Source organism: Chrysemys picta, chromosome 9 (genome assembly GCF_011386835.1).
Source record: "Chrysemys picta bellii isolate R12L10 chromosome 9, ASM1138683v2, whole genome shotgun sequence".
Classification (NCBI taxonomy): Eukaryota; Metazoa; Chordata; order Testudines; family Emydidae; genus Chrysemys; species Chrysemys picta.
The window spans coordinates 70,028,536-70,050,652 of NC_088799.1; positions in this window are offsets into that span (position 1 = coordinate 70,028,536).

Below are 22,117 nucleotides of genomic sequence, written 5' to 3' on the forward strand. Positions count from 1 at the left end.
GCAAGTCTAAGGGGAAAATCAATTGAAGACAGTTGGCAGTTTTTGAAAGAGACATTAAGGGCACAAGAGCAAACTATCCCACTGTGTAGGAACAATAGGAAGTATGGCAAGAAACCACCCTGGTTTAACCAGGAGATCTTCAATGATCTCAAAATCAAAAAAGAGTCCTACCTAGCTTCCACTTTTTGTCAAATTACAAAAGATGACTATAAACAAATAACACAAGCATGTAGGGATAAAATTAGAAAGGCCAAGGCACAAAAGGAGATCAAAATAGCTAGAGACATGAAGGGTAACAAGAAAACATTCTACAAATACATTAGGAGCAAGAGGAAGACCAAGGACCGGGTAGGACTGTTACTCATTGAGGGGGGGAAACAATAACTAAAAATGTGGAAATGGCAGAAGTGCCTAATGACTTCCTTTGTTTTGGTTTTCATTAAGAAGGTTGGAGGTGATTGGTCTAACATCATAAATGCCAGTCAAAATGAGGTAGGATCAAAGGCTAAAATAGGAAATGAACAAGTTAAAAATTACTTAGACAAGTTAGATGTCTTCAAATCACCAGGGCCTGATGAAATGCATCATAGAATACTCAAAGAGCTGACTGAGGAGATATCTGAGCCATTATCGATCATCTTTGAAAAGTCGTGGAAGATGGAAGATTTTCCAGAGACTGGAAAGGGAAAATAAAATGCCTGAAGGGAAATAAGGACAACCCAGGGAATTACAGACCAGTCAGTTTAACTTCTGGACCTGGAAAGGTAATGGAGCAAATAATTAAGCAATCAATTTGGAAATTCTAGAAGATAATAAGATAAGTAACAGCATAGATATGTCAAGAACAAATCATGTCGTACCAATTTGATAGCTTTCTTTGACAGGGTAACAAGCCTTGTGAATGTGGGGGGGAAGCTGTAGATGTGGTATATCTTGACTTAATAAAGCTTTTGATACCGTCTCGCATGACCTTCTCATAAACAAACTAGGGAAATGCATAAATTGCTGAAAAACCATTCCCAGATAATAGTTATCAGTGGTTCAGTCATGCTGTAAGGGCATAACTAGTGGGGTCCCACAGGGATCAGTTCTGGGTCCAGGTCAGTTCAATATCTTCATCAATGATTTAGATAATGGCATAGAGAGGACACACAAAGTTTGCATATGATAAAAAGCTGGGAGGGGTTGCATGTGCTTTGGAGCATTATAATTCAAAATGATCTGGACAAACTGGAGAAACGGTCTGAAGTAAATAGGATGAAATTCAATAAAGACAAATGCAAATTACTCCACTTAGGAAGTAACAATCAGTTTCACATACAAAATGGGAAATGACTGCCTAGGAAGGAGTACTGCGGATAGGGATCTGGGAGTCATAGTGGACCACAATCTAAATATGAGTCAGCGTAACACTGCAGAAAAAGTGAACATCATTCTAGGTTGTATTAGCTGGAGTGTTGTAAGCAAGACATGAGAAGTAATTCTTCTGCTCTACTCCGTGCTTATTAGGCCTCAACTGGAATATTGTGTCCAGTTCTGGGTGCCACATTTCAGGAAAGATTTGAACTAATTGGAGAAAGTCCAGAGAAGAGCAACAAAAATGATTAAAGGTTTAAAAAACATTGCCTATGAGGGAAAATTGAAAAAAAAATGGGTTTGTTTAGTCTAGAAAAGAGAAGACTGAGAGGGGACATGATAACCGTTTTCAAGTACATAAAAGGTTGTTACAAGGAAAAGGAAGAGGAATTGTTCTTCTTAACCGCTGAGGAAAGGACAAAAAACAATGGCCTTAAATTGCTGCAAGGTAGGTTTAGGTTCAACATTAGGAAAAACTTCCTGTCAGGGTAGTTAAGCACTGGAATAAATTGCCTAGGGAGGTTGTGAAATCTCCATCATTGGAGATTTTTAAGAGCAGGTTAGACAAACTCCTGTCAGGGATGGTTGAGATAATACTTAGACCTGCCATGAGTGCAGGGGACTGGACTAGATGACCTCTTGAGGTCCCTTCCAGTCCTATGATTGATTTATGTGATTTAGTTAGTTAGTTAGTTTCACGGGTATACAAATTTTGCTCAGACCCCATACATATCTCCATTGTACTACTTTTAAAACTAAAATCTCACTTGTGTTAGGTCTGTAATTTAATATGTGACCAAATATCTGCAATTAATCTGTAACCAACTTCCTAAAGTTCAGCACATCTAAAACAATTGGTTCTCTAGAATCTGAGTTTTTTATTGAAGAGGCTCAGTGAATACCAAATTATATCACAGCATAGGAATCACCTGGTGTGTTCTGCTTCTTCAGATATTAAGAGAGTTGTCACTTAATATAGCAGCAATCAGTAGTGACCTCTGTAGTTAAGGTCGTACAAATTCCAGGGTGGGGGATCAGACCAAAAAAAGTTGTTGTTTTTTAAAAAGCGTTCTTTTCTCAGGCTGCTGGATACTGAGAAGACCCTGCAGTTCTAATGGCTCGTAGATTTAAGATAGCCTGAGCTTCCGATTGTCAGTAGGTAAAGTCTCCTGAAATCCTGGCTTGGAGTAAGTCCCTGAATGGGATTGTTGTCTATAATTCCAAAATCTGAACAAACTCGCTTCAGCTCTTTTTTGAGGTAAGAGAGTTAAAAAATGCTTTCACGTTGTGTCCTAGTAGTAATAGGTTCTTGTAAAGGGATAACTCATAAATGGGTGATCAAATCTGTGCATGTTAGTCAAAATGTGCCAGGCACTTTACAAGTATATAAGGAGAGAAACAGAACCTGCCCTTGTGAGTTTACACATGCTAAGCTACTCCAGTCATGATTTGCTTGCCTTGCTTGTATGTGGTGGGGTTTTTGGTGTGGGGGGCAGGGATTGTTTGTTTGGGGGGGGTTGTACCCTTGATACCTAATTAGTGTGAGGTCTTTGGGGAAGCATCTTTGCTTTATTTTGCCTCTTTATACCATATCTGCACACTGAGGGCACTTCCAGAGCAAATATTCATAATGGGAAACTTAAAAGATAGAGGAAATACAGTGTGAACAATGAGGTATGAAACTCAAATGAATGTGAAGGGGACAAAGGGCTTGTCTTCACTACCCACCCGGATCGACGGGTAGAAATCGATCTCTCGGGGATCGATTTATCGCGTCTCGTTGGGACGCGATAATCGATCCCCGAATCGACGCGCATACTCCACCAGCCCAGGTAGGAGTAAGCGCCGTCGACGCGGGAGCCGCGGTCGATTTGCTGACGTCCTCACAGCAGGGTAAGTCGAATCAGATACGTCGAATTCAGCTACGCTATTCCCATAGCTGAATTTGCGTATCTGAAATCGATCCCCCCCCCGTAGTGTAGACGTAGCCAAAGATTCTTCCCTAACTGCACAAGTGTCGGGGTGGGGAGGGAGGGAGGTGATGGGAGGACACCGAATAAACAGAATTTTGTGTTGGGCCAAAATGTGTGAAGGGTTCAGAAATGTATTGTAAATGGGTTTTTCCAGGTGTGTTTAGGGAAACCTGGCTATTAGCCTATCTAAATTTGACTTTTTACAGAGCCTGCAAAGGCTAGGAGTGTGTGGGTCCACGGTGGTGGCTGTGTCTATTAATGTTTATCTTTTGTGATTTCATCTTCCCTTAATATCTGAGAGCTTTGCTTTAAACTAGTAGTCTGTGATTCTGACTGGTGAGATAAAATTTTCAGTAAGATACAGAGTGCTCACGCTAGTGTATGTGACAAATTGCAATGACAAGGCTGTGTTGATGGCAGTTTATGATGTGAAATGAAATCATGACCACAATATTATAAAGAGGTGTGCTTGAGGCATCCTTGCTGAGCTCTGAGTGAAGGAAGATACAGTTAAAATGCCCACTACTTGCACTCAGTTATTGCTAGAGCTGGTCAAATAATATTCAGATGCCACATTTGGGGAGAGAGGTGGCAATTGCTTTGTGAATCATTCACCAACTAGTCTTGTGTCTCAATGATACACACACTATCTGAAATTATTAATGATGTTCATTATAAAAATAGTGATAATGACTGTTGTGGACTGTTCTCACTATATGATGATGCTTGATCTGGGAGATTAGCTACTCATTCCCATGGTTTTGTTTCTGGGTAACTGATTCTTTTTTTTTAAAAAAAGGAGAATAACTAATGGGAAATGACAAACAACTAATGCAGCTATAGCACACATTCATGAAACTTTCAGGATATTCAGCAATCTCTTGCATACCTGGCAGTCATCCAAATATGCATAAATAACTAGAAGTATGAGCCCAGAAAAAGATGCAAAAGCATTTGTGAGTCTGTTCTAAATATTATCTACCTGCTGTGGTTAGCTCCATACCTATCCAAAGGGCACAAATCTTATTAAATCTAGACAACAGGCAGTTGTATTTGGGGTGACCAGATGTCCCAATTTTATAGGGACAGTCCCGATATTTGGGGCTATATCTTGTATAAGTGCCTATTACCCCTCACCCCCATCCCGATTTTTCACACTTGCCATCTGGTCACCCTACTTGTATCACACCATGCAGCCTGATCGAAAGCCCATTGAAGATGATAGAAAGACTCCCATTGACTTCACTGGATTAGGTCCACAGAGAGATTGCCTGCTGGAAGCAACGGAGTTCAGAACCAAGTTTCATCCCATGCCAACTAATGTGGGTGCTGAGACTATTACAGAGGCGGCAGATCCTGCCCCTTGGGAGGCGAATACTTTACAGAAGTGGGTTTGACAGGATCTGCACTGTGCAGACTGTTTTTGTGGGTATGAAGGTTGCTGGAACAAGGGTCCTCTTGAGAGTGGATAAAAATAGAGGGAAAACAGGGAATTCTGCTCTGAAACAAAAAAGAAACAAGAAGCGCAAAAGAATGAAAAGTAAACAGGAGATTAAATTTCTCTAAATCTTAATGCTCTGAACTACTAATTAGAAAAGTCATTAGAGGGAATTAGGATTTTAATCTGAGAGTGCCCCTGAGTTAGGTACTCAGTTGGTTCAGAGTGACTATACATTCAGGGCAGACTTCCAAAGGTACTGGATGGCCTTGCTTGCAGACCCAACTGCCAAAACAAATTGCCAGTGTAATTGAGTTCTTGCTGTTCTAACTATTTGATTAGAATATGGTTGCAAATTTTTCCAGTGTGAATTGCATCCAAAAATATAAAGGTAACCCATAAACACATACTGCACTTTCGTTAGTTTCTATTTCTTAACATTTCTTTTCTAGTTAATTATCATTTAAAGGATAATCATCTGTTATCTTTTGGTACAGTATCTATTTATAGTTGACAAGCTTGCTAAGATTTAGATGAGAGTATGTCTGTGTTTCCTTTGAAAAATTGTGGTTTTCATCATTTGATTTCTGGCCCATCACACTGAGCTGATTAGTGTACTATGCAGATATTCTGACTACAAGCATAAATCAGTTAAACAACTTTTTAACTGTAGTTTCCTTTGAGAGGAAATAAATTAACGTTGACATCGTTTCAAGTGCTTTTTAGGACTGCTCAAAAACACTTTTACACTCATCTTATTCTCTCAAACAACATCCATTTAAACAATGTAAATAGTTAACAGAAGGTACTTTCCTAATGAAGGGGGGGGAGAAGTAATTAACATATAAAACCTTTAAGTTCCTGATTTAAGAACAAGTGCAGATGAACATGCAGTGATTATGAACTACCAATAGGTGCCAGTATTAGATAATTGAGATAAGGGATCCAATGACAAACTGAAGTACATCATAGAAAAACAGAATAAAAATCATAAAAGGCGTATGTTATATTTAATTCAAATGTTATTAGTTTCTACTTCTCCAGTCTTTTCTTTAGAGCTAGAAAGGAATATTATTTTATCAGAGATTCAAAGGAAGAAATAGGAGAAGAATCGCCCCTCTCCCCCATTAGTCACTTACTACATGTTTTTAATTGTCTTCAAAGAGACTTCCCATTTTGAATGCTTGATTTCAGCAATGTACTCCATCAGCCTCTGCATGTGTTTTTTTGCAGCATAAGAGTCTCTGGCATCTTCCACAGTTCCACGATGAAGTAAACAAAAACATAAATTTAAGTCGGACCTCCGTGTCAAAGAACAGACTAGGTGATGCAGGTATTCATTTTGTCTCATCACAGCCCACTCTTTTAGGTAGGACAGTCTTAGTAATGTGGGGCATCAGGTAGGTTTGCTGAGAATTCTGTATTCTATCTTCCCACCATTTGTGGTAGTGGTGGTGAAGTTTTTGGTGCCTCCTTTCCCAGTTGGTCTACATTGCAGCCAACCTACTTTACCTGGTACATTTCAATCCATTTCAGAGAAATATTTCACAAGGATGTTAAATGTCAGATTTATGAAATATCTCTTAAAAGCAAAGCGTCCAGCGAGGGCTGTCTTTAGGATTTATGGGGCCCTACGCAGTATTATTAAACTGGTGACCCTATGCTCCACTGAAGGCAGTCCCCAGCTGGCACCACAACCCCAGTGTGTCAATGGGGCACAGCCACCACCCCTGCCCACAGACCCCCAGAACTCCCCCCCCCCCCCCAATTGCTGACACACACCGAGCTTTGTACACAGCAGACTCTGTGGCAGTGGCTCAATACAGGCTTCGCGCTGTCACATGCGGGCTGCATCTTGCCAGAGCCCCCAGCCCTCCTGCAGCCCCTAGCCACTCCTGGCTCACCACGAGCATCTTGACAGGAAGTAACAAGCAGTAATAACAACAATAATACAAGTGTGTTTGTGTGCATGTGTGTGTAAGAGAGAGCCAGTGCATGTGAGAGAGAGAGAGCCAGTGTGTGTGACTGACTGTGTGTTGGGGGACTGTGTGACAGAGCGTGTGTTGGGGAGTGTGAGACTGTGTGTGTGTGTGTGTGTGTGTGTGTGTGTGTGTGTGTGTGTGTGAATCTGTATTGGGAGATTGTGACTCATGAGAGGCAGTGTATGTGAATGTGAGAGCCAGTCTCTGTGTGTGTTAGGGAAGTGTGTGAGACATTGAGTGCACTGTCACTTGAAGTCCCCCACTCCCTCCATCCCTCCCCCCTCAGCCCAGATTACACACACACACACACACACACACACACACACACACACACACACCCATTCACATGGAAGTTTCACTCTTCCGGTCCTGGCCCCAGCCCAGCCCCTGTGCTGCTCTGGTATCCCTGGGGCTGGGGCAGCAGAGCCGGAGGCTGGAGCCCTCCGCCGGCTGTCTGAGGAGCGAGGGCGGGAGCGGGGGCAGGGGCAGGGAGAAGCCCAGCATGGTGCAGGAGCTGGAGAAAAGCTCCAACCGTTGCCAGGGAGGGGAATGGTGCCCCAAATTTCCGGGTGCCCTGCGCAGCCACACATGCCTGAGGACGGCCCTGCGCCCTGCTCACAGAGAGAAAAAAACAAAAATGTCCACAATAAAGCAAAATCTCTGTTATAAGCCACAGAAACTGGCCCTACTTCAGAAGAAATCAATAACATTTTTTTTATTGGCTAAAAATGGTGTGATATTAGGCAATATGATATTTTGTCTTTGTCTTTATTTTTCCTTTCTGATCAAACAGTTTCACTCAGTTTCTTTTTAGCCATACAACAGTTCAGGTTCACTTAAAACTGAACCCAGATGAAAGTGGCAAATCTGGTCTATGTTAGCATTCCATAACAAAAGCTAAAATCTAGTGACATCTGGCCTGGGCTTTCACTCTGAAAGTTTTGCACAGTTCAACTCAGAACCCATCCTGTGATCTGTGTCCAGTACAAGTTTCTGTAGTGAACCATACCGCTTGGTCTTGGCTAATCTTATTGGACATGTGACCTTTCAACATACTGGAACAGATGTATTTACGAATCTATTAATTTTTATGCCTACGAATCTTTCCCTTGTAAAATTAAGGCATAATTGATCCATATAGGAATATCACCATTGGTCAATGGTAGCATGGGCCCTCTCCCCCTTTTTCACTTTTACTACCAGTGGGACTGTTTAGAGATTAATTGGATTTCTTTGCATGGCAAGGCAGAAGTGGTAGAATCGGGCCCTTCTTTGGGTAAAGGCACATAATGAGTTGTTGGACATCTGCTGTAAAAATAACCCTTACCTCTGCTAGGGAGATAACTGCTGTCTCTGTTGTTTTTATATTTTTAAACTATAACCTGCCCCACTTCACAAACTGAAAACATTAGATGATTTTACAAGCTTGGACTCTGTAAAGACAGTGGTGTTATGCCAATGCAAAAAGTAATTTTTGGTTTGGAAAACTAATTAAAAAAAAAATTACAAAAATACTCTTGGCATTTTGGGGAAAATTACATGCAGCAAAACACAGTAGCCCTACACAGCACTTACCATAAAGGCAGTTCTTTATTATCTATTTTACAAAATTCTCTTTATTTTCTCTTTGTCATGTTTAGTTTACAGAGAAACCTAAAAGCAAAATAACTACTTTTTTCCCATCGTGTTAATCTGAGCTCTAGAAAATGTCACTCGCTAATGTTTATGCAATTTTGAGAAAGTAATTCGAGAGCCCTAGCAGGTGAAAGAAGAGTGCTGGATGAGTTTTGCTGTCCCATGAGAATTTTTGAGATTTCAGAAAAATTTCCTGTCCAAAATTACCTAGGCAATTTCAACAATTTTCATGTACTGAAAATCCAAAAAAAAAAAAAGTTGGATCAGGTCATTGAAAACGTTTTCTTTCAATTTTTAACTTTTTCAATGTTTTCATATATATTAACTCAAATTTCTAAATAAAAAATCATTACAAACCAAAAACCAGAATGTTTAGGATGTTTTTGGCTATTTCAAAACTCTTTCATATTCTTTTCAAAATGGAAAATTTGTTGTAACGTAGACTTTTCCAGGAAAAAAATTGCCTTTTTTTTTAAAGAGTATGGAAAAGAGCAAAAAGCTAGAGAAATCTGATATAGGTTAAAAAATAGTTGGATGTTCTGATACATGCTCCAGTAGTTGGCCATTGGACCATAATTTCATTTATTTATTTATTTATTTATTTAATATAGGGAATGTTCTTGAACAGAATTAGTTTTATTTATGTATTTTTATTTGCGAAGTAACTTGTGCTTCATAATGTAGAAGCAATTCCAAAGGCCATGAGAATGTTAGATAAGCCCCATCAATGTTGAGATAGCTGGTGTAAAACTATTTTATAAAGAAAATTACTTTCCTTTTTGGCTTCAGCGATCAGGAAAGGATATTAGGTTTGCAGAATCCTTTGATGTTGAGAGGATTCTAACATCTCAACAATACTGTGCTATTGGTATGTTAAAAATCTGTCAGTGTTGGCATATTGAAGTGTATTTTTTCACCTGACATTTAAACTTTTGTAAAGCGTGAAGATAAAACATACAGAGGAATAGAATAGCCTGTTGGTGGCAGCAATAACTTATATTTAATATCTTGTGAAAAGTCTGGAAAATATGCAGCCCACAAGCAAACTGTAGGCAACTGCATGTAACAGAGATTTCTAGTTATGCATTTAAAATTATAAAGTGGGTCTAGTCTCTAGTTAATAATTTAGAGAAATTGTGTATCAGCATGTGAGTCAGGACAAAGGCATATTGCTTGGCATGGAAGTTAAACTTACAGAATAATGAGATTGGCAGTGAGCTGACAACATGCCATCATTCTACTCTCAGCTCTCCCTTATAAAATGTATTTGGAAGTGTCTTGCTCTCTGTGCAACTTTTGTGGGCCTCATCATTGAGGAATGCTCAGCTTCCCCAGGTGGCTCAGCAGAATTTATGGTAGTAACACATCTGCAGTCGCTTTCTCTTGCTGACTTACCACATTCAGATTTTAAGAGGTTATTTTGAAATGTATGATAACACTTCCTGAGAACACTTCGCATATGTATTTTGAGCTGAAATTGTTGAAGTTATGTAGCTTTTTATTCATTTTCCTGATTGGCTGTGTCTACCCCATGTGCTCAGGATAGTTAGTTGAAATCATTTCAATCTTTTCAGGAAAAAGTGACTCTGTTTTGTGTTGTGTATCTCAGCCAGTGTGCACATGTGTCTGTGACTTCAAAGCTCAATGATGCATTGGCAATATCTTTATAACCATGGAAGGGGGACCAATAAGATATTAGACCATCAATTTCATCTGTCTGTTTGCACTTAACAAAACGTGCTTGTCATTGGTAAAAGGCCCAAATCAGAGGGGCTTGGAAAATGGAAAAAAAATTCTTGTGAAAATGTTCATGAATTGTCACTGATAGTTAATTTTAGATAAAAATAATTTCGACACACTCTACACAAAAGTCAGACAGCGTTTGCCTAGAAGCCCACAATTAATAGACAAAGAAGATGGTAAGAAATGGTAAACCTAGAGGAAGGGATGTACTTGGATTAAATCTTTACTGCTCCTTGAGTTTTCATGATATAGTTTATGGGTCGACATCATACCTGTTACTTGTGTTGTAGCCTGTTGTAGTGTAACCCAAAGAATTAGATTTACTGTGTGGGGTCTTTCTCAGGAAAAGACAGGCTATGCCACTAAAGATGACATACTGAATGTTATCAGTTCATGTATTTTCTCATCTGCACATTGCCTGTTTTTTCAATTCTTCTGCTGGAGTTAGCTGCAGGGTTGCTGATTTCTGTATCCTCAGGCTGCCTGCCTATCTTGAATTCCATCATATGTACCCCTCTTCCAAAGTTTGCACAAATGTTGTCAGCTAATCTACTCTAGGGAAGAAGCTGCAACACAATGGAGAAAAGACTTGTTGACCAGTGTTCAGCCCACTGGTGCACTGTGTTTAAAAGTTCACTGTATTAGTTTTTGGGAGGAAAATTAGGATACAGAGTAGTTGTCCATATCTAAAACTTTTCCCATATTAGTGTTACGGGAATTAGAAATGAAATTTTAAGAAGATTCATAGCAATTCCAACTGGGGTTCCCTTCTCCTCCACCTTTCTTTTTTTCGTTTCATTATTTTAATAAATAAAGAGATATTCACTATCACATTATAGGCTTAGCTGAGGATATTTGGAGGATTTCTGCTTCTTGTTTATTTTCTTCTCAAATCTATAAACTTTACCAAGTATTTCTTAAGTGAATCCCCCATTTTCTTTTGCAATCTCAGAATGAATCAGTTTTTCCCATACATAACTTGTTTTTTTTTTTTCATCTGTTGTGACAGACCCAGACCAGTGGGGTAGAGGAATCTGGTAGAGGGCAAATATACTGGTCACTGGATGAGTAGTTTTCTGTTCCCTGAGTGACCAGAGAAGGGGCTGCACTAGAGTAATCAGGAACCTGCTAGAACCAGTTAAGGCAAGCAGGCTAATTAGGACACCTGGAGCCAATTAAGAAGAAGCTGCTAGAATCAATTAAGGCAGGCTAATCAAGGCACCTGGGGTTTAAAAGGAGCTCACTTCAGTTTGTGGTATGAGTGTGAGGAGCTGGGAGCAAGAGGTGCAAGGAGCTGAGAGAGTGTGCTGCTGGAGGACTGAGGAGTAGAAGCGTTATCAGACACCAAGAGGAAGGTCTTGTGGTGAGAATAAGGAAGGTGTTTGGAGGAGGCCATGGGGAAGTAGCCCAGGGAGTTGTAGCTGTCATGCAGCTGTTACAAGAGGCACTATAGACAGCTGAAGTCCACAGGGCCCTGGGCTGGAACCCGGAGTAGAGGGTGAGCCCGGGTTCCCCCCAAACCTCCCAATTGACCTGGACTGTGGGTTCTTCCAGAGGGGAAGGTCTCTGGGCTGTTCCCCAACCCACATGGTGAATCTCTGCGGCAAGAAAATCTGCCAGTAAGTGCAGGACCCACCAAGATAGAGGGGGAACTTTGTCACACTGTATGGAAGATTTTTCCTTGACATAGCCCAAATTTTTGCTTTCTCTTTCTTTATAGGCAAAAATGCTTAATATCATGCTGAGATGAATAATGGGATTGCAAATACAAGTTAAGTGCAGGTCAAATTGCAAAGTCATGTACATACCTAGTTAGTTCATTTAGCCAAGATTGATGTCCAAAAAGGACATGCTCATTTTTAAAGTCCATTAGAGTATTAAACTAAATTCCATGAAACTTTAAGTGTTGCTTTAGTAAAGATCATCGAATCTCTTTAACTTTTTAAACAATTCTAAGAGGCTCTCCAGTGCAGGGTTGACAATAAGTCTGTCCACAGTGCTGTTAAAATAAAGGAGCCTGTCAAATAGGAGAATAAAGACTATTAAGTGGAGAAACTGTTAAAATATAGACACATTAGTTGTCCTCCTTTTCTGAGAACTTGTGGGAGCCAGATTGGCTGGATTTGAGGATTTTTTCCAGTTGTCTTTAGCTGAATCATGTTCCAAAAGATATAGACTTCTTCAATAGCTTGTAGTAAATAATGGTGTTTGTTTTTTCCCCCCCACTCCTGCCACTTCTTATGCCCAGTTGAGGGGTATAAATCCTTTCTCACATGCTAGAGTGATAGCGCTTAGAACAAAAAAAGAATAACATTGCCCCTATGACTAGAGCTGACTGGAAGATTTCTTTCCTCTTGGGTATCTAAAAAGGGTAGCAAAAGTAGTGCTACTTCTAGCATCATCCTTGTTTTTGTATATATGGAATACATAACCCCTTTCCACATGTATTAGTTCACTTTTGGTGTCCACTTTCAGGAGTCCGATAATAATTTGCTGGTTCCCCCACCCACCCCCATCGCCTGGGGTTCACAATCAGTCATTTGCAACCTTAAATATGCTGCTTTTATTTTTTAACCTGACTTGATTCTTAAGTGCTTTCAATTTTCTTTACAATGAAGAAATGTTATAAATCAATAACTTAAAATGTGAACATTGCTTTTTCAGAGTTTTTGGTTTTTACTTTACAGTTAAATTCTATGCAACTATTTCTCTGCTAACTTCTCTCAACTCTTTATTTCAAATCCACATTTTCCTCTACTGAGGAGACCGATTTTGGGAGAGATTCTGAAACAGAATGAAAACAAAAAATGTTGAGATTTCCCAAGAAGTGAAATTCCAGAATTATTTCAAGCCAGTTGAAACATTTTGTTTTGATTTTGACCTTCTTTAACTTTATAACTATATATTAAAAAGTAATTTTGTTTTGAAACTTCCTTTTTGAACTATAAAAGTTCCATTTCAAAAATGTTGAAATATCCTGATTCAGCATTATCAAAACGCCATGTTTAGTTTTTTCACAACAAAATTTCTTCAAAACTGGCACATTTGTCTAAACATCAATTTAGATAAAAATGGCATTTTCTTCAAATTCCATTTTGACAAAATTTCCGACCAACTCTTATTGACACCACTATGTATCACTAGTCTAATGATATTTGACTGTGAAAACCCTTTCATCAGAACATCTTTAGGTAACTGATTCAATTAATACCTTTTAAAGATGCACCTATACATTTGCAGAACCAAGGGTAGTGTCCTGTGCAAGGCATATAAATGTATAAGAAACTCACTCTCATTAATAAAATAAATGCTGCCTATCTAAACAGACATTTTCCTCATCCAAGTGGCAGTTTGTCTAAATCAAAAGAATAAAACCAACCTCAAGAAAATCTTATGTCCCTTATTAAAAACATTAAGTGGGCATTGATATCCATTTCAATACTGTAGCTTCAAAGTAAGTTCTGATGTTTTAATTTTGCATGACATTTGAGGAATAGTGTAGTCTAAAGTGATTTTCTGTAAATACAGACGGTAATATTAAAAGACTTTATTCTTTTGGTAGAAGTTAATAGTATTGTTACCATAGCACATTTATTCCTTTAATTTCATGTAAATTTAAATTTTATGATGTTTGCTTCTCCAAGATTATATAATCCCTTTTTTATTGAAAAGAATCACAGTTATGCAAATGATGATATCCAAGGAGACAACCAGCAATTAACAGTGAAAGACAGGCTGTTACCCTAAGAGTTTTATTCACACTGAACAAAATAGGACTTGCTTTAAAATAAACCTTTTATTCAAAAGATTCAATTTGGTGTAGTGTGTGTGGTTTTTGTTTTTTTTTTAAAGCACTTCGTTCAGACAAAAGTTAGTAGTCTCAGTGATGTCATCATGTTTGTTAATGTCTTCAGTTTTTGTTCCTTTTACTCCAAATAGATTAGTCTGTTCCCTTGCTTAAAAAAGAAAAAGGATGCTTCAGCAATGACTAAATCACTGATCCTGAAAAGCTCTGGTGGAAGTTCTGTCACATCAGGATGAGACCCTTTTTATGGTAGGATTTATATGAAGCTATAGATGAGCATAGGTATTTTGATCCCAGATATGAGAGTAGTTGCAAGTAGAGTTAGTTGTGTAGTCAGGTAACTCACAACTTGCAATACTCGAGGCAAATAATGCACCGAGCACTGTGTTTGGAGGCCAGACAGAGGGTTTGGATAATGTAGAAAATAGCCTGTTTGTTTAGTGCTATACATGTTGCGCTCTTTACACCTACACTCCATATGATGCATCACCCTCTGTTTGCTTCTGAGTGCACTTTTAATCTATAGAAATGGCATAAATCCTGTCTACTTTGAGAAGCATCATACCTTGGATTCCCTCCCTATGGTTGGGATGAGTTAAGGCACCACAATGAGCAACAGACCATTCTACTGGACCACATCATGTGTTCCATTCCACACTAGAATGAATTCTGCTGCCTCTCCTTTTAGCACCATGTGCTCAGGTAGTGTTCTGCAGTACAGGGAATAGCAGCTGGCTGATGGAGATAGCAACATGTGAAGGAGCCTTTCCTCATCTGCTGTGGGCCTCTCACACTTCCACTGCTTAAGGAGCAGAGAGACTCTGAAGAAGGGAACACAGGAGTGACCATGCCACCCTTCCCTTCCCTTTCCCTTCTGGGAGGTAAAACACCTCCCAGTGTCTAAGCACGTGGGCTTCTCTCTCTTGGTTAGGGTAGGTCTAAAGTGAAGCTGTAATTTCCGGCTTGGGTAGATATACTTACATTAGCTTGATCAGAGTAATGTGCCCAAAATAGCAGTGTAGCTGTGGTGGTGCAAGTGGCGGGATGGGCCAGCCATCCAAATGCATACCTAGGGTTTCAGATAGGCTCTTACTTGGAGCAGCTAGCTCATCCAGCCACTTGTACTGCCAGGGCTACACTTTAATTTTTAGTATGCTAGCTGGATCAGAGGTATGTCTAGTCAAGATGGAAGTTACACCTTCAGCAGAGTGTTGACATACCTTCTAGGGGAAGGAAGGAGCCAGGGCAGAGAGCTGTCAGAGCAGTTGGACTAGCGCACAATAATGTCCTCCAGCAGTTTAGACTATCCCCTTCTTGTTCTGAATTAGTTGTGGCGAATCATGGGCAGGGACGCATTGACATTCAATGGGCTTGGTGCTCCTAACTCACTTAGGCACTTTTGAAAATACCACTTTAAACGGTTGGTCGAGGATGGAGTTTGGATTCCTTTAAATTACGGTCATGGTTGTGAATAATCTAGGGATTGTCTGCTTACTGCCAACTCTTGGCAATTTGTTATTAGCGTGCTGTGTGTTTTTAAATTATAAACACTCCCAGAGGTTAGTGTGATAGGTAAATGCCTTATAAATACAGATTATGGATACTAGCATGTTTTCCCAAAAAGCAAAACATTTTTCATTCCTGAGCTTTTTCTCACAATGAACAGCAAAGTTTTCAACTGGAAAACTCTCTCATTTTTTTTAAGCCTGTATTATCATCTTGATGGGGGAAGGGGAGAATGAAAGAAGGAAGAAATGTTATAAATCAATAACTTAAAATATACACAAGTAGGACGAGTATTTTGCAGGTGTCAGGAGTGCTTTTTTTATATCAGATATATTTTGAAGTCTTCTCATCCCCCCCCCCCCCACCTCCAACCCTGTAGATAGATTTTGGCCATGATAATTCTCACCTTCATGATACCTAAACATAGGTGCTGGAACTAGGAGTGCAGGGGGGTGCTGCAGGACCCTTTGGCTGGAAATGGATTCCATTATATACATGGTTTACAGTTTGGTTCAATGACTCTCAGCACCCCCCTTATACAAATTGTTCTAGCACCCCTGTCTCTAAGTTACAATAATATGTCATCACTTTACATTTCCCTTTGAAACTAGCTGTAGATTATATGTTTCAGAGTAGCAGCCGTGTTAGTCTGTATCCGCAAAAAGAACAGGAGCACTTATGGCACCTTAGAGACTAACAAATTTATTAGAGCATAAGCTTTCGTGGGCTACAGCCCACTTCTTCGGATGCTTCCGAAGAAGTGGGCTGTAGCCCATGAAAACTTATGCTCTAATAAATTTGTTAGTCTCTAAGGTGCCATAAGTACTCCTGTTCTTTTTGTAGATTATATATATTTCATACATTGCATGGTAATTGCTCAAGGCATTGTGAGTCTCATCCAACTCCCACATAAGTCAGTGGAAAGACATATATTGACTTTGATAGGATGGAGTCCGGTGGCTGTGAGAACGGGAAACTCCTGGCCTTGTGACTTGCATTGACTGCTGATGTTCAGCAAGCATAATTCAAGGTTTTACTATTATTATTTAGAGCTCTAAATTAATTTAAAATAATGTACATATACACACACACACACACACACACACACATATAATTTATGTATATGTAACCTAGTGGTACTGTTTGCCTGATTATTATTAGGTATTGATGCTGATGGGAAATGTTTAAGAGGCAGGCATCAGGTGCCCTAGCTATATATGAGTGCAGAGATTTTTTTCTGGAAAAAAAATGATCCCAGGGGTGGACTAAGCAGTCCTTTGGGAGAAACTGTATGAACAGCAAAATCTGCGGTGAAGATTTTGAGCTGAACTTGTTTATTATATTATTTTCTTTATTAATAAACCAAACCCCAGGTAGGAAATTATTGTGGATTTCATATACTGTGAGAAAGATGCCTTCTCAATATATATAATATAGCTTTGGTGGCAAGACAATCTACTCCCATTATAAGGCAGGCATATAACATAAACTTTATAGATTTTACTTTTGATCTTTACAATTTATTTGTATGCAATATAGTCTCCTGATGGAGGATAGCATGTCATATTGCACTCCATTTGCAGTTGAACAATAGACTGGACACAGAGGGTCAATAGCTATACTTCATCCAACACTATTATACATGTGTACCACCATAGTTTCTTTTCTGACTCCTCAGCACATTAATCAAGTGCACAGCAGTGTCAAAGATCCTGTTCATGGAAGGTGCTGAGGATATCTTAATAGCACCCTCCCCTTCTGTCACTAAATGTCAGAGACCCTGGTCCACGAGCTGTCACCATGCGACCTGCTGACTGTTGTCAGAATAGAAGCTGAACTTAGGGGACCCCAGTCCTGGGATCTGATTGGCAGAATGCTGGGGGCCCTGATTGGTCCACAGCCTCTATTTAAATCCAGCACAGGCAGGGTCGGCTCCAGGCACCAGCTTGGCAAGCAGGTGCTTGGGGCGGCCACTCCGGAGAGGGGCGGCAGGTCCAGCTATTTGGCGGACGGTCCCTCATTCCCGCTCGGAGTGAAGGACTGTCCGCTGAATTGCCGCCGCAGATTGTGATTGCGATCACGGCTTTTATTTATTTATTTATTTATTTTTGGCTGCTTGGAGCAGCCAAAACCCTGGAGCCGGCCCTGAGCACAGGAATGGGAAGTTGTCCATGCAACTGAGATCCACCTTGTTCTGCACTGTGTACTTCTTGCTCCAGCTCACCTGGCTTGACTTCCTGGTGTCCCAATCTGGCCTGACTCTAGTCATTGATCCATGATTCTGCTCTCAAGTTCATCTCCTGCTTCTGATCTCCTGATAACCTGACCCCACCTGACTCTTGACACTCAACTCTTGGTTTGCCCTCTGGCTTGTCTTGGACTCTGACCTTCCAGTATCTGACTTGGCCTCACCCCGCCCCTGCTTTGACCACTAGGTCAGAACATCTATGCCCCAGTCATGACACTAAAGTCCATGGGAGTTGAGGGTGTTCATCTGCATCAGCTGAGTTCCCTACACTCCCACTGACTTTAGCCAGGGAAATTGAGGACACTTGGTACCCTGTAAGGTTAAGCAATAGCAGTAAAATATTACTCTGATAAAAATAGCTCCTAAAATTGTGATGTGGTACTTGAAGCCAGTAGTGTATAAAACAGCATAATCTGAGATGCTCTTTCATTTAGAATTTCCTTTGAAATTTTTACCCATGGTCCAATTCCCATTTTCATAATTGATTTCAGCACTTAAGTGCTTTTGAAAATCTCCCATCATGACTTAATTGAGATTGCCCCCAATACCAATCAGTAGTAATTTTATTAGCATTTATATTTCAAAGCTTCCTGTTTGTTAGAAGCTTTTTCAAGGAGACCTGAGAAATGGTGGATTTGATTTGAATATAATTACAAACTAATAACCCAACAAGAAATGGTGAGGATATGAAGTGTGCATGTTATCTTCTTGGTCTCTTTACTGTGGTTAGTTTCCCAAATTGTCCTCATGCAGTGTTCTTTATCTCTTCTTACAAAATGGCCTTATCTTGCATTTGCTTCTGGAAATCTTTTCATTGGTGCTAATTAAGTGTGTTCTCTTGCCATCTGAATCCTGTCCCTTTTCCCAATGTGAACAATAATCAGCTGAAGTAGTGACTATTGGCCAATGTAGATTTAATTCAGTCACAATCCACTCCAACAGTTTAATCTAGTTTTTATTTTTTGATTAAACTCTATTGTTGTTTTTTTATTTCCCTAAGGAACAGCTAAATGACCATATAGGAGGTAAAACTCTAAAAACTGTGATAGCAGCAGTTATTACCAATCTGTGCAGTAGGTTCCAGTGAACTGAAGTACATATAATAAACCAAAACTTTGCCCATCTCTCTCATTATTTGGAAGCAGAATCTTTTTTGAGATAAAAAATGACGTGGTTGGTCAACTTTAATATAGTTTGTTTGTTCCTCTGTATTTCCTCATTTCACCCAAATATTGCAAAAATGGCTAATGTCATGGAATGGCTAATGGCTAATGTCATGTCCCAGCCAAACATGCTGAAAATCTTGTATAAAAGCCTTATGAAATTTCAAGTTCAGTTCTCCCTTGTTTTCTGTTCTCATTTCAGAGTAAAAGATGGAAGGTTTGTTCTCTGGATGGTTGTCAGTGTTAGTATTTTGATAGTTGCCTGCCTCCAAAGTCTAGACTCTTCATCTTGTTGTGAATATAACGTGTACATTCACCTCTGTGTCAGGTTTGCATGCTCACTTTCAGATGCCTGGCTGGCTGACTTTCAAGTCCCTTTCCCCCTGAGAAATCAACTCTACCCCCACTTCCTAGTAATTAAAATGGGCGGTGGGGACCTAAAAACCTCCTGTGAACATGTAGCAGAGAGGCAGAATGTTAGAGAACGAATTGGTTTTCCAAGTTTTGGTGCAAAATAGAATATTTTTCTAAGTTGTCTGTAGTTCTTCAGTAGGTCTGTAAGTAAAAATACAGTTCATAACAACTCTCAGTTTTCCTGTGTGATTGTCATGCTATGGCTTAAAGTGAAAAGTAATGGGTTCTTGAACTTTTCCTAGAGAGAATAAATGGGCTTATTTATCAAAGGCCAACTCTTCAGTGAAGAGCTTACTTCCTGCATCGCTAATAAATACACAAACGCTGTGTAAAATGATAAATATGCTTTAAGTGCTTGGTTTTTACCTTTTAATTGCCCAGTACATTCTCTATCTTTTAATCCTCTTTCTTTAGAATGTGTAAATTAAATTGTAATAGTGCATAATAGAGGACATGGTATCTCTACACACAGAAATGTGGTGTTTGATCATTTTAAACTGGCCTTCACTTTGCAGGTGTGGCTCTTTCTCACTGGATTCACTTTATAAAGTAGAAAAGAAGAGAAGACTCTTTAGGCAGCAGCAAAAAGAGTGGGATTTCTAATAACTCAGCATAGATACTTGTTAAGGATTAATCCTACCCATGACAGAGTTGATATAGAGAGAGTTTCATGGCTGTGTACAGCCACCCTCATAACCAAGTGCTAGCAGTTTGTATGTGACTTAATTCACGCAGACGGAATCCCCCCATGGTATAGAAATTTGTGCTAATGGAGAAGGCGACAGGGGAATTTCTAGGTCCCTAAACCGCAATACAAATTTATACTGCCCTTTGCAGCAAGCACAAACTTACTAGGGTGACCAGAGAGCAATTGGGACCCCATAAAAGCAGCATCAAAGAGTGCCCATAGGGTACTGAGGTGGATGTGAAATCCTTAAGACAGCAGGATTCCTTGTCAACTAACAGCAGCAGATAGAACCTCAGCTTCATTTCACTATGGAAGCTGTTAGGTGCATAGGATGGATTTGCTCTGTTCTTTCAAAATCAGATGACTGTGTCAACATTATTCTGGTTGTGATGGCCTTGCCACAAGGCTCAGAAACATGGCCATTGAAATATTCAGACCATACAGCTTACTATAATATCTCTTCTGGGTGGAAAATGGATTAAGGTGAAACTAAGACAATGAATTCTGTCCACTATAGCTAGCAGCTCTCTTCATGCACTTGTGGACCACAGGGAGGGAGCAGATATCGGGGCCAGCATGTACATTTTGGAGCATTTAGTCCAAAGTGAATCCATCTTGAGGCTCGCTAGTCACTATCCTATCATGAAAATGAAGAGCAGAAAAGCTACAAAAAAGCAACTAACTTAGTACTGGAGAATAATAGGTAAAATAGAAAGTAAGTCTAGAAAAAAAAACCAAAAACATTTAGAGACAGATTCTGTTTCGTCAAACCAAAATATATCTGGAGTAATTCCACTGGAGTCAAATCTACAGTGGTATAATTTACAGCAGAGTTTTATCCATAATATATAAAACTTAAAATCCCTGGCAGACCTCACTTAGAAATTAAGCTATTCAATGACTAATTATACAAAAAAACCTGTGCTTTTCAGTGTAACATGTTTAATAACAAGGCAACAAGGCAGCACTGATTCAGAAAAGCCCATTCAGAGCATGTTCTTTTTTTAATCATAACATCTACATTATATAAAGAGCTACGAATAGAAGATCAATGTGGTTAATGCAGAATGGAACCTAAATATGCATTGCAGATGGGTGGAACAGCTACAGGTTTAGAGACTCATTTTAGATATGTTTCAAAAAATCTGAATGACCTGAAACTTATCCCTCCTTGCCATACTCAGTTTTCATTCTTCTTTCTCTTGAGCCCAACCAGATGCTCCCACAGTTTCTCAGAAAGGACTGTGAAACTTTCTTACCTATCCTTATTTTAATACTAAAAATTGTACAAAAGACAAATCTTAAGTATTTAGAATCTCTATAGATCAATATATATTTATTTAACTATCCTGTAGAGGTGATGATCATGGTAAATTGCAGAACCATACAATAAATTGATCATGTACCTCCCCTTCACTCTGCCAATTAATCCATCTCCAAGGACATATTCTAACCCTCTGAACAACACAAAAATTAAATCAGCCTTCCAGATAAACATTTCTTCTTCACATCCATAAATACGGGATTTCTCCCCCCAAATCACTCTTGCCTGAGGTCTAGAGTAGTGGAGATTGAGCTTTGGTTCAGTTAACTTTTCTTCTTAGGAAAATATATTGCTACTTCAAGGTCTGATAGCACTATAGGGACCTATGTTTGTTTAATTGGCAAGAGCTAATTTATCAGCTTTCCAATGGGAAAGCTTACTTGTACTCTGCAAGGGCCAGAGACTTTATAAAATCAGGTCATCAGAGACTCAAAGACCATCTGTCATTTTTAGAGGTTTTAATGATCCCTCTGTCTCCTATACTGAATCATGGGTGATGAGACACTTGGTTTAATAGGTGCAGGGAATATTTTTAAAATTAATTTAAAAACATATTTTTAAAAATGCTCCAAAAGGTTCCTAAAATACATTGCTCTGTAATATGAGGCACGCACAGCCTGCCTGATGTGATTCAAAGGCTTATCTGTGGTCATTTGGGAAGTTCTGTAGAGCTCACTCCTAGCTTTACCTCTTGGGAGTTAGATGCCAACCTTAAACATATAGTGCTAAAATTTTTATACCATGCTGCACCATCATGTACCCATATGTATAATATGGCACAAGATTATGTGTTAGGGAACTCCTGGATTCTAATTCAAGCTGTAGCTTGACTTTACTGTTAT